Here is a 14,932-nt window from a genome sequence, read left to right on the forward strand (position 1 = left end):
CTCATCATACAGGGCACAAGGGGGGGGGGGACACTGGGACCACAGACAACAGATTCCTCTTTAGTTCAAAACAAGATCTGAATGCAAAGGTATATGTAGACTATACAGAACACATGCAAGAAATGGAAGGATACATGCAGACTACAAGAACACTGCTCCTAAATAAAAATTACAAAATTACCCAGCTGTCCTACAGGTAGTTATCAAAACTTACTTTAACATGGAAATATATCATGTACTGTTATACATATAACTAATAAAGTGTAGGTCTAACTTTGTTTCCATAAAATATTTGCCTAATAATGTATGTTAGTATAGCTAAAAGTAATAAAAAAAAAAATCCCTAAGAATATATACATACTTAACAAGGTGAAGGACCTAGTATCTAATGAGCATGCGTCACCAAACAGGTTTTATCAGCCTCAGCACTCTGGACAGTCTCTAGGCCATAAAATTGTCTTGGCTTGGTTAGGGCCTCCTGTGTGACATAAGGCAGAATGTGTGGCAGCATTTCTGACATCTACCCACTAGACCCCAGCTGTATCTCAACTGAGGCATACAACAAATGAATCTAGACATTGCCACGTGTTCCTCCAAAGAGCAAACCATTCTCTATAGTGACAACCAGGAAAACCATTAGTCATTTTAAATAACACATACTTCACATTGGCATAGCAACAGAAGCACCTGACATGCTACAAGACATAAGATCTCAGGCTCTCTATATTCTCCAGTCTACAGTTTACTCATATGTGAAGTAGACATAAAAGTTCCCCATGTTCACCCCTCACTAGCTGTCTAGCCACTCACCTGGGCAGCCTGAGAGAGCTGGTCCCAGTGGCTTAGGTGCTGGAGAGCTGGCAGGCTAACATAGGCCCAAATCCAGGGCTTTGAGTTGTCCACCCCAACATCTATCCTATCCATGAGCTGTTAGAGTGTGTGAAGGGGCTGGTCCTACAGATCCAAAGCCGCAGGGTCTCCATGACACAGGGCAACAGGATAGCCACAAGGAGTCCAGGTGAGGATCCAGTATTGATGGTTTAGCAGAGGCCAGAGACCTTGAACCAGACCAGTGACGCACTGCAATGAACATTTTCAACTAAAGCTGGTTTGGGCAAAAGGGTATAATGTGTAACAAACCATTAACACTGCAGCTTCCATGGAGACATTTTTTGGGAGGTCGGGGATATTTTTGTTTGTTTTTTAATTTTTAATTTTGTTTTGTTGTGAGGGAGAGGCTGCAAGGACAGAAGGTAGATATAGAGAGACTGGGAGATGAAAGAAATAGGGGTGCATGATGTGAACTCACAAAAAAGTCAATAAAAGTTTTTTTTTTTTTTTCAAAAAAAAACTGTGTTTCCTAGGGTTGTCATAAGGCTTACATAACAAAATACATACAAAGCATTTGGATAAGGAGTCAGAATATCCCAAGTGTTAGTTACCAGTCTTCTTATCATTTATTCATGCTACTGCATGCTACGAAATTGCTGTAAGCTTTCATAGAGCACATATTCCAATTAGTAAAAACCTATCATCGATAGCTCTTCAGTCTGTGCCTCAGCCACCCAACAGATCACCCTTTCAGAATATGGACAGGCTGTGGGAAGTGCCCTGGGGGTATAAAGTCAAGGGACAGCATGTGTCATATTGGAGTATTCTCAAGAAGAGTCCGTAATGGCAGTCTTTCATCACAGTCCTGCTTCAGGAACCATCTACACATAAGGCAGCCTTTTCCTCCACAGCAAGATGCATTATGAGGGAGGCGAGCAGGAAGGTGCCCTCCCAACTAGACAAGGTCGCAGCACATATAAGGACAGCAATTACATGCAATGTGTGGGACTGACTGTGGTCACCACTGTGATGGCCAAATACACTAAGTCCCCAAATGACACAAGAAATTAAAGTCACCCCATAATAACTGTGATGAGATCGGCATGGGCTTTGTTCATCCTGGCCAACTTGCTCTGGACCAGAATATTTTCTGACTAAATTCATGGCATACTCCATTCAATGTCACCAGATACCTTCTTCTTGCAAATGTCAGTTATTTTTTTTTTTTAGATTTTATAAAATGTGTATATAGTCTGTGCACCACATGCGTGTCTGTAGAGGCCAGAAGAGGACATCAGATCCCTGAGACAGGTGTTACAGATAGTTGTAAGCTTACATGTGGGTGCTGGGAATTGAATCTGGGTCCTCTGGAAGACAAACCAGTGCTCTTAACCAGCAGTCCTGGCCTCCAGGCCCAAATGTCAGGGTCATTAATTTAATATTTTTAAAAACTTTTCCTTGAACTTCTAGCTGTGTCTTGAAAATAAAGCCATTCTACCATACATAGGAACCTTTATGAAATAAAACAATTTTTATAAACAAAAACACTTAAAGAGTTATCCAGAATCATACTGCAAATGACCCTACCCCTAACACTGGTCTTTACTGGATGTTTTGTTTACTGAGTAGAAGCTGCAATATTGGACAGGCTGGCATAAAAACATAAAGAACACAGCACCTAAAACAAGAAATCTGTTGGCTGCAGTTGCCCACCTACACGTTTGCTGCTCAACCAAGACAAGCTGAAGTTATAACACTGCTTTATATCTGAGGGAAAGGACTTTAAACATGACCTATTTCTACTCAGTGATTTCCATAGCAACTGCCTTGGGGTTAAGTCGAAAAAGCTATGCCAGCCTGCCAGTGACCAATGGCCATGTAAACAGAATTCATGTGAGTCTCATGCCCCCTTGAGAAATGGACTTCAGAGAGAGAAGACATGGTTTCCACCTTTCTCATAAGACATAGCCAGAACTGTAGTAAGAACCTGAAAAAAAGGGAAAGGGAGAGACAACAAAAGTACCTTTATTCTTGCCAAGGAGAGTAAGTGAAGTTTCTTATGCATACACAGCCCAGAATAAAATCCACATGGAAGCCACGATACTGTGTAATTATGCATATTCAAGTCTAAAGACGTCAAGTTCACAATTTCACAACTGCTTTCTCAAAAACTAAATGCAATTAGACAAGCAGATTACAAAGACAGAGGTTTCTTGAGATGCAGTATAAACATGACAGCTATCCCTACAAAAACAGACAAGGAGAATTTCTCAACTGGCAACAGTGAACAATGAGCAATTGCAGACCTATTCAAATTCACAAAGTATAAATAAAACTGAAGGGAAATCTACCAACTGAAGAAGCGAATGGAACGGAGATCATAATGACTGAAATGACTCTGGCTTCAGCAACGGGTATACATGCTGAACATCAGAACGAGGCTGTAATAACGGCTGGAAACAAAACCATCGTCACAATAGGAAGGTAGGCAGGTCAGATGCATGGCTTCTGATTAATCCTAACTCAGGTACCTTGATGACTTCATAAACTGCATGCAAGAGAACAATGCTTGCCTTTTCAAACAGGACACAAATATTTATGAAATACAGGGTGAAACTAAAAAAAAAAAAAAAAAAAAAAATGTTTGCTTCAGTTCTTACTGAAATTCCCCATACTGGAACACTATACTCACAGTTAGCACACCTCACATTTCAGGCCTTCACAGGAAGAATAGAAAGCCTGGCAGGGTGGAGCATTCTAGGTAATCTGTAAGAGCAGCTCAAGGAATACATGCATCTAATGGTAGCTGACATTTGACTGATTTTACTCATTTTCAGTTGAGATGTAGACAGACACAGGGAATGGTATGATTTGGTATGATTGCTTAAAAGGAATAAGAAAAAAAAAGTACTTAAAATAAAAACTTAATGTTGCCAGGCGGTGGTGGTGCACACCTTTAATCCCAGCACTTGGGAGGCAGAGGCAGGCGGATTTCTGAGTTCAAGGCCAGCCTGGTCTACAGAGTGAGTTCCAGGACAGCCAGGGCTACACAGAGAAACCCTGTTTCGAAAAACAAAAAAAAAAAAAAAAAAAAACAAAAAAAAAAAAAAAAAAAAAAAAACAAAACACTTAATGTTGACAGAGGGTGCAATTAGGTAAGAGTATGTCCCGTCTTTGAACAATGTGACAGTACTCAGCAAAAGTCTGCATCACATGCACATTCAGCAAGTAGACTGAGCCACTTAAGTATGCCAGCATGTGGTGGTTTGAATGAGACTAACCTCCTGGGTGCACACACTTGAAGGTTTGGTCCCTGGTTTGTGGAACTATTTAGAAAAGATGAGGAAGTGTGGCTGGTGGAAGGAGCTTGGAGAAAGAAGTGAGATTTGAGGTTTCAAAAGCCAACTCCATTCACAGCTCTCTGCCACAAAACAAACAAACACACAAAAACCAGTAAGCTCTCAGCTACTGCTCCAGGGCCCTGCCGCACTGCTCGCCCACCACAATGATCACGAACTCAGCCTCTGAAACTATACACCCCCAATAAACTCTGACTTTTATAAATAGCATCAGTCACAGTGTCTCACCACAGCGGTAGAAGAGTAGCTACAGCACAGAAATTACCTCCATGAAACTTCAGCCAGCTGCTGATAGTTTCTGTGATGGTGTAACGTTTAAAATTCTGGGAACTTTTCAGGTGATATGAGAATGCTAGGGCCACAACAGATGGGGTAGGTAGCTGTTGGTCATTCAGGGGGTTGGCTGCAGTTTGTTAGTAGTCATGGTCGAAGAAGAAACAAGAAAAGAAATTAGATTCAGATCGATCTCTCTCTCTCTCTCTCTCTCTCTCTCTCTCTCTCTCTCTCTCCCTACCCCCACCCCCATCCCCACCCCCACCCCCACCCCCATCCCCTGCTTTCTCTCCTATCTAGTGATGGGGTAAACCCCAGATGATAAAGGGTGAGAAAAAGAAGACCCCACCAAGTACCAAAGCCCAGCTACAGAGGGCTGAGTATGCAGCTTCACGGTAGAGTACTTGTGTGGTGCATGTACAACTCTACCTTCAAACATCAAGCCTGAAAAGTAAGCATGCACAGAAAAGACTGCTTGGAGGGTAGTTAGAAAATCCCACCCACTGGAATATCATCTCTTTTACTCTTGTTCTTGAGTTTGCTCTTTCACAGTCCTGAGATCACATCCAGGGATATATGTTCACAACCACTGAGCTATCTCCCCTACCTATTGTTTTTTTTTAAATAGGGCACTGCTGTATAGCTCAGGCTGACTTTGAACCTGTGATCCTGCCTCTGCCTCCTGAATGCTGGGGTTGCAGATATACAACGGGCCATTGTAAATTCTTATTTGCATATACACATTTCTTTTATCTTTTCTTTTCCTTTTTTTTTGGGGGGGGGGAGTGTTTCTTGAGACAGTGTTTCTCTGTGTAGCCCTGGCTCTCAGGGAATTCACACTGTAGGCCAAGTGAGCTTCAAACTCAGAGATTCACCTCCCTCTGCCTCCCAAATGCTAAGATTAAAGGCATTCACCTGGTACATATGGACTTCTTAAGGCCGGGTATCCCTGGGCATGAGTTTTTATTCTGTAATCTAGCTTGTTTCCATAACGAGGTTGATGATATAAAGACCAGCATTCAGTTGGGGGACTGAGGTTATACTCATTCTTTTCCTAGATCCAAGTTGAGCCTTAAAAGACCTATGCCTTGGAGATAAATGTAAGTGCACTTTAAACAGGCGCTGTGCCCCCCTCCCTACTCACCCCATGCAACCTTATCCTATCAGGTGCCTTAGCCAGGTTGGAGGAAAGCAACTGTGCCCTGTTATCCTATTACATTGTGTTCTCCCCTTCCAGGGTTATCACAGTCTTCTTCCTGAGCCCATGCCACACACTGACTCCTGAGTCAAGCAAACAACTATTCTTTTCAATACAGCACAAATGACAGAAGCACTTTATCTCCTCCAATCATCCAGCCCTAGACTTCCCTTTCCAAGTAACTCTGGAGCTCTGAACCCACCTCAGTCCTGATCACCAAACCAGCATCTCAAACCAAAAAAGAGCTGATTTTGCAGCCTGAGAGATAAACAGGTCATACCAGGTCTGAACCCTGCCCTTCCAAGAACTAAATGCTCTAACACAACACCTGAATGATAAGCTTTCATTCTGCCAGATACATAATAACTACTTATTAAGTGACAGTCACTGTACTAGGGACATAACACAATGTACTAGTAAATAACACAATGCAAAGTCAGGCATGATAGTACACACCTTTAATTCCAGCACTTGGAAGGCAGAGCCAGGTGTATTTCTGAATTTAAAGCTAGCCTGGCCTATGAGTAAGTTCCAGGAATAGGCAGGCTACACAGAGAAACCCTATCTGAAAACAAAACAAAAACAACCAACTAAATAACCCCCTGATGCATTCACCTCACCTTCTGGAATAAACCCTAGTAAGCCAAACATTCATAAAATACCTACAGGCACCCATATGATGGACAACAAGCGAGATGAGCAACACAGAAGGCACCAGAAGCCACAGAACACCTAACACACAGGAAACACATCGCCCTGGAATGAGGGAGATGATGGTGTCCATGGACCTCCCAGAGGAAGCTCCGCTGATATCTGACCACAGAGATGATGGTGGGTAGTCAAAGCAGGTGGCCACAGTGCCCCTCTGCCAAGTGCTCTTACCAGCAAGGGTTCACTGAAACATTCTTTTGCACCCAGACTTTCCAGGATCAAAAACTGCGGGAAAATTCCTCAAACAACCGACAAGCATTTCTGAAAAGCACAGAGAAACAATTTGAGAAAATCAACTAAAACTGGAAGGAACCTGTGGGCGTGAGGAGCCCACAGTAAGAGTGTGAAACCTGGGACTCTTACCCACAAACTCTTGACACTGATCCATCATGGTTCCCTTCCGGCACAGAATCTCAAACCAAGCAGAAACCACCTCACCAAAGCACAGTAACACAAGGAAGAAAGGGCAAGAAGGATCTGAGCAAAGTTACACAGCTGCTCTAGACACACCTCCTCCTAAAACTTAAAAATGTTGGTAATGAGCAACAGAAATGACTCGGGTTCAAGTCCAACACAGTTACTATAAGGAAAAACAGAGATGAAGAAACAGAATAGAAATCAATCCTTTCCCAGTGTTAGAACCAAATACTAGATGCTGGGCAATGTGTAAAGAAAAGTAGTTTGCATTGGGAGTGCAATTCAGTGTCTACCATATAGAAAGTTCATTCCCTATCATCACAAATGAAAAAAAAAAAAAAAAAAAAAAAAAAAAAAAAAAAAAAAAAAGGATGCTTACATAGCTAATAGTCCCATTCATGAATATATATTGAGAGGCCAGAGGTCAGGTGTCTTCCCCGTTTGCTTAACATCTTTTTTTCAAATAGAGTTTCTAAGTGGCTGGGAGCTTACCAACAGCTAGACAGGCTGGACAGCAAGCACCAAGAATCCTTCTGCCTGTTTCCCCAGTTCTGGGATTATAGTCATGTACTACTGAAGCCAGCCTTTTCACATGAGGTCTAGGGATCAAATTCACATCTTCATGTTCTCAGACAAGCATCTTACTGAGTGGGTGATCTCTCCAGCCCAGGCTTGCCCGTTTATAACAAGGTTTATAAGATTAGCAATCCCTTTGGTAGGCTGCATCCCCAGTGACCTAATTACCTCCAAATATTAAAAGTTAAAGTGGATGTTAACAGTCTACTCAAAGTCTACCACTTCTTCACATTACCATGTTGAAAGTAACCTTCTAGTACAATCACATCTAAACATGGAATAGTAATTGAGAATAATCATGTGCCACACACATACATACATGCACACATACACACACCCACATACCCACAACATGCTGCTGCAAAATGAAGTAAATAATCATAAAATTATAGGCACAAGTGTAAATTATAATTCATAAACACACACATGTGCCAAAATCAATAAAGAAGTGGAAATTAAAGAAAAAAATCATTTACCAGTATTTACTTCAGAAACCCCCAAGACAAAATGAATAAAATTTTTAACTTAAGGGAAAAAAAAGACAGAGATAATCAAAGGAATAAGTAATACACATAGTCAGAACGTATACCTCTGTAGTATAGTGCTTGTTAATCATGTATAAGACTCTAGGTTTGACCTCCACCCACAAAAGCTTACAAGAGGGCAGTAAAGGCGCGAAAAACAAACAAACAACAACAACAACAACAAAACCTCGCAGTAAAAACAACAAGAAATTTTAGGTAGAGTGTTTTGTGGGTGAGTTGGTGTCCTTATCCCTTCATTGGGAGCCCTGCCTGGCTACAGAAGGTGGCCACTTAAGGCTCCATGTCCCCCACTGCTAGAAGCCTCAGCTAGAGTCACCCTCATAGACTCCCTGGAGCTACCCCCATCCCAAGTGTCTGGGATTTCCTAGAGACATCACTCTCCAAGGCCAATTTCTATTCAAAGTCCCCAACCCTCCCACCCCACCCCTGCTCTCCCTATATTTTAGCCCCCACCAGTTCCCCTCCCCGTCCCCTCTCCTATTCAGTTCCTTCCCTTCATCCAACTCCAATGACAATTTTATTTCCCATTCTGAGTGACATTCAAGCATGCTCCCTTGGGTCCTCCTTGTTACTTAGCTTCTTTGGGTCTGTAGATTTAAGTATGGGTATCCTGTACTTTATGGCTAATATCCACTTATCAGTGAGTACACACCATGCATGTCCTTTTGTGTCTGGATTACCTCACTCAGGATGATATTTTCTAGTTCTATCCATTTACCTGCAAACTTCATGATGTCCTCGTTCTTAACAGCTGAACCACATTTTCTTCTCAACCGGTTCAGTTCAGGGACATTTGGGTTGTTTTCAGTTTTTGGCTATTATGAATAAAGCTGCTATGAACATACTGGAGCCAGTGTCCTTGGAGTAGTGTGGATCATCTTTTGGGTATATGCCCAGGAGTGGTATAGCTGAGTCTTGAAGTAAAACTATTCTCAATTTTCTAAGAAACTATAAAATTGATTTCCAAAGTGGTTGTACAAATTTGCCCTAAAATCTTTAAGCCAAAATTTGTCCTGCCTTCACCAAGTTCATAGACAAAGATGTCATAGAAACTGAGGGAATGGCCCAACTTGAAATCCATCCCATGGGCAAGCACCAATCCCTGACACTACTAGTGATACTCTGTTATGCTTGCAGACAGGAGCCTAGCATAACTGTCCTCTGAGAAGCTCCACCCAGCAGCTGACTGAAACAGATGCAGAGACTCACAGCCCAACATCAGACAGAACTCGGAAAGTCTTGTGGAAAAGTTGGAGAAAGGACTGAGGAACCCAGAGGGAACAGAAACTCCACAAGAAGACCAACAGAGTCAACTAACCTGGACCCTTGGGGGTTCCCAGAGACTGAACCACCTGACAAACAACCTACAAGGGCTGTACCTAAGCTCTCCCATTTATGCAGCAGGCATGCAGCTTGGTCTTTACGTGGATCCCTGAACAACTCTGTGGCCTGCCTGTGGATCCTGTCCTCCTAACTGGGCTGTCTTGTCTGGCCTCCTCCTGCAGTGACTTGAGGTGTCAGTGTGTGTTGGTACCCAGAGGAGACCTCATCCTTCTCAGAGATGAAGGGGAGGAAGGGATGGGGGAAGGGTTGTATGAGAGGCACTGAAAAAGAAAGGGGTCTGCGATCAGAATACAAAGTAAATAAATGAATAAATTGATGAAAAACAACAAAAATGTCTTATATTTGAACCACAATGCTGAAAATACAGATTGGAAAAGCAAACCTGTATCTGAGAACACTGCCCTTCCCTGGCCCCTTTCCCTCTACCCCCACTCCCCCATGCTCATGACTTAAAGTGTACACTGCACTTGAGCGCTCATGCAAAAACAATAAGCAACTTTCAAGGAAATAAAAAGTTATGTGGACCACTTTATTCCAAAAGAAAACCAAATAAAGTATAAGAGTCTCAAGAAAAAGAAGTGTTAATGAAATATTTCCTCTCCAGCAAAACTGACCTGCAAGTTAAAAAGTGAGTTCTGCTACCGACAAGCAGAAATGAAGGAGTCATGTTCCCACAGCCACTTCCTGGAGAGCCCAGCAGAGACTGAGCCTCATCAATACGAAGACACTGAACACAAATGCACCTTTAGAACTCAATCTAAGGAGTTAAAACGCAGAACTCACTCTAGGCAGTGGACCCTGGGCTTCGATAACAACAACAACAAAAAATACTCTGACTATTTTAGAGCTTGGAGAGAAGAAACCACAAGTGAGAATATGAGTTTTCTTTAACCTGTTCTCTCTCTGTAGTTATCAGAGCTGATGTTGGCACTGACGCCTGTCATCTTGGATGGCGTCTTGAGTAGCTGCAGGCTGTTCACCTCTGCCTGTCCTAAGAAATGGGATTCTTGGAGTAAAAATAAAGGAGGGGATATAATACAGAACAGGCTAAGTTAAAAGTCCAGAAACGGAAGTATCAACTTACAACTGTGGCATATCTTCTCTAAGCTCTGCCCACTGAAGAGGCACTGCAGTGATAACTAACATGTCCTGCGGAGAGACCCAGAAACACTCCTGCACCAAGATGCAATTGTGATTTGAACAGAGAGCATTCTTCTGGCCTCATGTGTTTTGAACACGTGGTCCCTAGGTGGAAGTGCTGCTTGGGAAGTTACTGAACCTTTAGAAGGTGGAGGCTTGCTGGAGGAAGTGCATCAGACTTTGAGGTTTTTAGCCTGGTCCCACTTATTTTCTCTCCACTCCCTAGACGCTGAGGCAGTACGATAAACCAGTTTCCTCCTCCTGTTGGCATGCCATAATGGACTCTTCCCTTGAAACTTTAAACCAAAATAAAGTCTTTCCCCACTGACTTGCTTTTTGTTTGGACAGTTTATCACAGCCACAAAAAGAAACTAACAAGAAGCCAAGGCTTCTTACAGCAAAAGATAACACTCATCTGTGGTTGGGGCAGATATTACCATCAGAAAAACCAAAGAAACCACGAAGGACTCCTAGGCTCAGTTAAAAAGGACCCAGAACAAGAGTAATGACTTACAAATAAGAACAAAGTTCCTTTATGGGCCCATGAAAACAACTTAAAATTAGCTTGTAGGGATGGTTACACAACTCTAAAAATATACCAAACCAACACTGAATTGTACACTTAAAAAGATGAACTGTACAATACATAAACTATCTCAATACAACTGTTTAAAGCAGGAGGAGGGAACATAACAGGACCTACACAAACTTGAAAAGGCATCATCCTGTGCTCAAAAATAGCAATGTGTGTGGCTGTCAAAAAAGATCATGACTCCAAGTAAACGAAATCCACAGCCTGTTTAAATCCATGAACTCGGACATAGTTTTTGAAAATACAGTAGGTTACATATCTCTATGGCTGCATCAAAGTTATATAGAACTAAATACATACACGCACAAATGTATACACATACAGCTGTGAAATCAGATGAAGAGATGAAGATTGTATCACCTGCTGTTTCTAGCTGTGAACTGAACAAGTTAAACAAGATAGTATTACCACAGGAAACTCAGTGTGACACACCCTTTCTTACGACTCCCTAGAAAATATTATTATCTTTAAAGGAGATTTTATTTTGGGTTGTCTTTGTTTGCTTATTTGTTTGTTTAAGGTGGAATTTTATGCAACCAATGATAGTCTTGAATTTATTATGTAGCCAAAATTAGCACTGATCTAATACCCCGCCTCAACTTCCTAACTGCAGAAAAAACAAATGTGTGCTAATATGCTAAATAAAAAATAAAATTTCTAAATAAAAGAAAAGTACTTTCTCTTTCTTTTTATTCCTACACCATGGCAACAGGAGCTAGAAAACTGGAACACTGAACATGGTAGGTTTGAACACCATGTGTAGTTGAATCTTGTAAAAAATAAGAAAGATAGAGACAGTGAAAAAATTAATTTGCATAGGATAGGCATGAAAACACACACCTGGAAAGGAAAAAAAATCAGTAGAATAAAATAAAAATAAATAAGTAAAATATTATTAAAATAATATTTTAACATATTAAAATAATATGTTTTATTTTAATAAAATGAAATAAAGGAATTCATGGATTTAAACATGTGGTGGATTTCTTGGAATCATGATCTTTTCTGAAGGCCACACTTTGCTATTTTTTAACACACGAAGCCTTTTCAAGTTCATGACTTGGTGATGTAGATCAGTGGTAGAACAATACCTAGCACTCAGGAGGCCCTCAGTTCCATCCTAGTGTCTCTGTCTCTCTCTCTCTGTCTGTCTCTCTGTCTCTCTTACACACACACACACACACACACACACACACAAAGGAGCTTCCATTCAATGACACACCTACCTGCTGATATGTGAGAAGTAGATCTATCTAGCCACCTTTGAAGAATAATAAGCAACCAATTTGCTTATTTCTATGTTTTATTTTGTGTGTATGGATCTGTTACCTCAATGTAAGTTTGGGCATTGTGTGTATACAGTGCTCAACAGAGGCCAGAAGACAGTATCAGATTTCCTTGGACTGGATTTAGAGATGGTTGTTAGCACACGTGTGGGAGCTGAGAATTTTTCCTCTGGAAAAGCAGCCAGTGTTCTTAACCACTTAGCCATTTCTCTAGCCCACTAATTCATTTTCTTAAAACCAGTAAACAGTCACGCATTTACCTATCATTCTTGTGTAACCTGTAGCAATGGTTAAGAAAACAATGTGTGGGAGAACTTTCACTTTATGAAAGTATCCCCATCAATAAACTAAAAACATCCAGGCTCCCATCATCTACAGTCCCAGTAAATTTATGGACATAGCCACTAAGCACAGCTGACATGACAAAAAAAGAAGAAGGAATAGACATTACCTGCTTCCTGCTAGAGCAGTGGTTCTAACTTTCCCAATGCTGCGACACTTTAACACATGTTGTGGTGACACCCAACCAGAAAAATATTCAGCTGCTACTTTATGACTGCAATGTTGCTACTGTTTTGAATCGTAGTGTAAATATCTGATACTCAGTATATCTGATATGCTGCCCTGTGGGATGGAGACCCACACGTTGAGAACCACTGTGCTATAGGAGAACACCACTGTGATATTCATGACACAGGTACACCGTGAATTTCATCACACTTTAGAGTGCAGCTACCATCTGCAGGAAACACAGACCAGAGACAACAGGTGAAATGTACTGAAGCTGTCAATCAGCAAAATCCACACTGAGAATGTCTGCACGCTGGCTCTGTGTCCTTTAGAGGGTAAAATTAATGAGGAGATAAATGGGGGATGTGATGGGAAGCATATCAGCAATGCCTTCAACAAAAAACTCTTTAAAGGGCACGATGCTACTTAAGGAATAGCCGTAAGTGACAATACTGTATTAAAACATAAGGAAGAACCCACTTGGCTGGGACGAGAGCAGGAAGCAAATCTAGTTCCTGATCTAGGTTCTGGGGACAAGTGTGGTCCACCTTAGGATAATGTCCTAAGTGACACGTTGAAATCAGGTGACTTCCTCTATTTGTGTTTTATTAAAAACACACACACAAAAAAAGACAATTCATACCACTAGTGTAAACCAGCATAAACAGAATACAACCCTGAAAGTAACCACATAAAAATAAATAAGCACAATTGCTACATTATTTCATCAGCTACTACAGCGTCAGCAAGGTTCCCACACCTTTTTTTTATGCTCATATCAAACTACTGTGAAATGTTAGGGACATAGCAAAACACAAACGAGCCTTTCTTTTGACTTAAGGCCTGAAGATCCATGAAAGGGGAGGGTACTGTAACTCCTGATGATCGCTCACTGTCTCATCCACTTCTTAAAGGTGACCTAATTTTATCTCATAGACATCTCTCACCCAACCTTATAGAAATGTGAAGTTACAAAAGTTCCAGTGAGTAGAGGTAAGTCAGGCCAACGGGGAAATGCCATAAAGCCCTCCCAGACCATCAACAGACTTCCTTACTTGTTCAACCTTTTCAAAACAACCTTAAAAGGTTTGCTTTTCCATTATAAGCATTTAAGCATGAGACCAACCCCGTGGCCAGGTGAGAAGCGCTCGATCTCATCCTAGCTACAGCACACACATCCTTCACTATGAATCAGGGCACCTCTGGAACCTAACAATGTTCCACATCTGCCTTCACGTCTGATATGTTAGTGGTTCCTAAGAGACGTGATGCCTTTCATCGGAAAGCCAAATTACAGAAACAGGCGCAGATGGGTTCCCTCACCTGAACCCCGTATCTTAAAACAGGAACCACCCCCCTTGATGCCCACTGGGTCATCACCACTACCCTGAGCTGAACTCAGATGCTTTAAGAAAAAAAACAGGGGAGGTAGGGGTATCAGATTATATGAGAGACAATATTAACTGGCAATGAGAAAACTAGAATCCAAAAGGAGTTCAATCATATCTTTTAAACATTTACTAAAACAAGCAAGGAAACTGGCCTGATTCACTAGAATACCATTTGAGACCAAGTCGTAATTATTCCGTCTCCCCCTACCCCAAGTTGGGCTACAATACTTGGAACACAAAGAGAAAGTGTGAGCCAAAAGGAGTTCATTTCCTGATGTTGCTACTCCCAGGAAAGGACACAGTGAAACCAATAATTAGGATGAAGCTCAGGCAGGACTTTATTGGGGGGTGGGGGGTGCGGTGAGGGGGGTTGCCTGCCTGTGTCTCTGTGCACTACAAACATGCAGTGCCTCTGGGGGCCAGAAGAGGGCATCAGATCCACCAGAACTGAAGTTGTAGATGGTTGCCGGCCTCCATGTCAGTATGTGAATAGAACAGGAGTCCTCTGCAAGAGCAACCAGTGCTCTTAACCACTGAGCTCTCTCTCCAGTCCCAGGCATGAATAATTTAAAGGTAACTTGTATAAAAGAGGAAGACTAAGGTGAGACTTGTTTATCTTCACCCTCTATATCTGTCTTCTTTGAATTGGCAGGTCCCTGAGGCCCACTCTCTGTCTCGTGCTCTTCAGTCTCTGCCCACTATGCTGTGAGAACTCTCGATGTCCCAGCTGACTTTCTTTTCTCTTGTTTTTACATATCC

The 14,932-nt window shown here is 41.8% G+C and overlaps 1 protein-coding gene across 2 annotated transcripts in view; it reads right to left on the minus strand.

Moving 5' to 3' along the window:
- Nucleotides 1–14,932, minus strand: part of Sumf1 (sulfatase modifying factor 1) — a 75,903-nt gene that overhangs the window by 47,655 nt on the left and 13,316 nt on the right. The gene's annotated exons all lie outside the window — the stretch shown is intronic.

The sequence above is a fragment of the Arvicanthis niloticus genome, chromosome 9 (genome assembly GCF_011762505.2).
Source record: "Arvicanthis niloticus isolate mArvNil1 chromosome 9, mArvNil1.pat.X, whole genome shotgun sequence".
In the NCBI taxonomy this organism is placed as follows: Eukaryota; Metazoa; Chordata; class Mammalia; order Rodentia; family Muridae; genus Arvicanthis; species Arvicanthis niloticus.